This window comes from Sceloporus undulatus, chromosome 9, assembly GCF_019175285.1.
Source record: "Sceloporus undulatus isolate JIND9_A2432 ecotype Alabama chromosome 9, SceUnd_v1.1, whole genome shotgun sequence".
Taxonomy (NCBI): domain Eukaryota; kingdom Metazoa; phylum Chordata; class Lepidosauria; order Squamata; family Phrynosomatidae; genus Sceloporus; species Sceloporus undulatus.
Genome location: NC_056530.1, coordinates 27362415 through 27366167, shown reverse-complemented (window position 1 = coordinate 27366167; position 3753 = coordinate 27362415).

Genomic DNA, 3753 nt, shown 5'->3' with positions numbered 1-3753 from the left:
AAGGCGATCATGATAAGGAGACCTATCCAAACCTACCTTCCCAGAAAACCTTCATCGCGTGGTGTCGCGGCAGAGAGACGCAGAGACAGGAATGGGGGTGCAAAGCTTCTTCCGCTGGCCAGGTCTTGGCCAGCCCTTTTTATTCACATCAGGGTTACATTAGGTTTACATTATCTCATTGTACATCAGAAGGCAATTTGCGAAATCAGGGACCAATGTGTATTCAGGAGAATTCCAATTAGCAAAGGGAGCAGGGTGTGTACACTGTCTCAGCCGAATCAACATGGGCTTATCCAATTATAGATAAAGCATTGTCAACCAGAAGGCGAGTCATAATCCTATGGTCTGCCAGTAGGGTTATCACATCTCAATCTTGGTAAACATTGCTATCCTGGGAGGGGGCACATCCCCTGGGTCTCCCAGGGAATGCCACATCTCCCTCTTTTTTGGTTTTTATGAGCTGGTGTACATATTCTGCGACCAGCTGCTTTTCCGTGGTTGTCATTACCTCTGCAAAAACATGGTGCATAAGGTAGGGATACATTGGATGAGATGGCAAAATAGGATCATAACACAAAAATGATAATGCCATATACAAGAAGTCTTTTCAGCCAATGAAGGTCTGGCAAATAGTAAATCAATCAGCTTCATGGTGGACCTAAGTCAGGTAAATCATGTAGTTCTTCAATCAAATTATTAATGGAACAAGAGTTATCTGACAATTTGAGGCAACACATATCTTGATGTCTTCACACAGCAAAAGTATTCAGTTGGGCTATGGAGGCATATTGTAGTCAGAGGTGAGTGTTACTGCTCTTTGAACCCTGGAAATATCCAAGATACTGTACTGTAGAAGGGTGTTGGAGAACAGGAACAAGCCTACTCAGACAGCACTGTGTGCCATCAGAAACATTGGCAGGTATAGAATTATAAGTTTGACAGTTATACTGTAATTAAAAAAACTATCCAGGTGGCAATAAAATATGGATATATATAAATGAAATCTCTTTCCCCAAACATTTTGATCTCCCCTTTGATACCACTGGGCTGAAGGGGCTCCACTGGTCAAACCCTTTGGAACACGCTGCCCACTGAGCTCCGCTCGTCTGCCACCCTGGCCCAATTCAGGAAGGACCTGAAAACCTTCCTGTTCCAGCAGGCATTCCCCGAATAAAATCCTGTGGGCCTCCCTCCTCTTCCGTGGCCATGAGGTTGGGCTATGGGGCTTCTTGTTTGTCTGTTATGGTTTTTTATTGCTTATGTAATTTTAAATTGTTATCATTGTACTATGTTTTTAACTGATGTAAGCCGCCCTGATCGTGGGAAGGGCGGGATATACTGTAAATAAAAATTTTATTTATTTATTATTAAACATAATAAACCAAGTACAACAGTTAACATAGAATTATGGGTTAATACAGCACATATATTTTTGATTTCTTCACATAGCAAAAGTAAATAGTCTATGGCTGCTCCATTGTCCAGAGTGGCATTTCTAAGTTCATGTTGTTCATCATTTGACATCATGTGAAATTGTTGACTGGATTGAAATACTGTATTAGGTTCTGAGGGCCTTGATGCCGTGTGCAGCAGGTTTAAGATACTTGGCTGATGCCCATACTGTGCCTATTGGGGTTGACACTGCTGCACAACCTCTTCCCCAAATGACGAGGGTTGCTGGTCCTTTCCGCTGTCTCTGGCAACTGTCAATATCACATCAAGGGCCACAGCAGCAGCAGGGAAGATGAAGGAAAATGTTTCTGTGTTGGAAATAAATAATCAGACAGTGCAATTAAATTATTCCAGGCAAATCAAATACAACAGATATGACCCGGTTCACAACCTTTTTGTGTTGATTGGGGGGGGGTGCATTCCCCCCTTTTTTGTTTATAGAAGAAGGCTATTGGGGTCATTAAAAAGGAGAAAGAGGGGATTTTACGTCCCTTTAACTTTCTGGGCATAGGCAAAATTCACAAAAGAAATGTGGGATATTTGCACCATTTTAACTGAGAAGGTGTACCACCACCTCTGAGACTGAGAGGAAAAGGTAAGGCATGTGCCTTTTACTTTGAGGACTGGGGAGCTCAGAAAAGACAGATGGCATTGTGAACAAACTGAACTTGCATTGCTCCTGAGCATGTGAAGAGTATGAAGAGACAGAAGCAGACAAGACAAATGAGGAAATCTATTTTAGCAAATCCTGTTCTGCAAGCAGACCTATGGGGTACAGGATTAAACTCAGAAACAAAAAGGACGAGGCAGAGGAGAAGGAGGGGTTCTCCCTCCCCAGTAATCCCACTATAGCTAACCTAGATGAAGAGTAAGAGAGACAGATAGACTGTGCTTATAAGAGAAGCTCTCTCTCTAGGAAAGAATGTATGAAAGAAGGAAGCAAAACAACACAAATGGAGGAAGAGTACAAGATATTCAGACTTATGGGTTGCAAAAGTGTAGCACAAATCCAAACACATTAACAGACAGACAAATGAACAATTCCTAGGTGCAAGAGGACTAGAATCTGTTTCTAAACATGTACCACAATTTAGGTAGATGGGATATGTAGTCCTTTAGCCATGAGAATATAATGCAACCTAGACAAAACCTTTTTTCTACTTTAGCCAAGACAGTTTTTACAGATAGACTATGCTGACTATTAGAAGAATGAGACATAGTTTTCCAAGCACACTCTAAGTACTGATTTTATTCCATAAAATGGTATGTTCTCTTTGTCTGTAAGATTTGTGCGTCCAAAGAGAATTTCAATTATGCTTTATCACAACCAAAAACGCAAAATTAACAAAGATTTGAGTGGGGGGGGAAAAACCTAGAAACTCCTGTCCCTTTACAATTCCCACAATCAAATAGGAGAGAACAAACTAAAGGCATACAGAATCCTCTGAAAACAGAATGTAGGGACAAAAGGTTGAGACAGTGTCACTCTGCCTGAGCACATGTAGAGTGCCAGCAACAGAAAATTGTGAAGAGGAGGGGTCCTTACTCAATGATCTTATCCACTTGCCTCATGGGCACAAGGATACTTGGCATCCTAAAATATATATATTGGGTCCTCTGTGTCTTCTTTTCCAGATGCATCTATGAGTGAATCAAGTAGCTAAAAAACAGTGATTCCCAAACTTGGTGTTGGACTTCAGCTCCCAGAATCCCAAATCTGGCAGGGGATTCTGGGAGTTGAAGTTCAAAACATTTTTTAAAATACACTGTACAAGCTTTGCAATGCACCAAAATGCTCAGTGCAAGCTTTGCAATACTCAAAAAATATTCAAATGCAAAGCATTGCACACTGCAATGCGATACTGCAATGCAATACTCAAAATATTCAATGCAAGCTTTGCAAGTTGCAATGCAATACTGCGATGCAATATTAAAAAATGCTAAAATGCAAGCTTTGCAATGCTCAAAAATACTCAATGCAACCTTTGCAAGTTGCGATGCAACACCGCAATGCAGTACTGTACTCAAAATGCTCAAATGCAAGCTTTGCAATGCTCAAAAATACTCAATGCAAGCTTTGCAAGTTGCGATGCAACACCGCAATGCAGTACTCAAAATGCTCAAATGCAAGCTTTGCTGAAAATGAAATGTGAATTTTTAGTGTTTTAAAGGCGGGAGGGTTTAGGGGGGATTGATGTAAACTTTTATTGCCTTATTGTAATTTTATTTCTGTTGCAATATATTCACAAATCACATTATTATTATTATTATTATTATTATTATTATTATTATTATTATTAT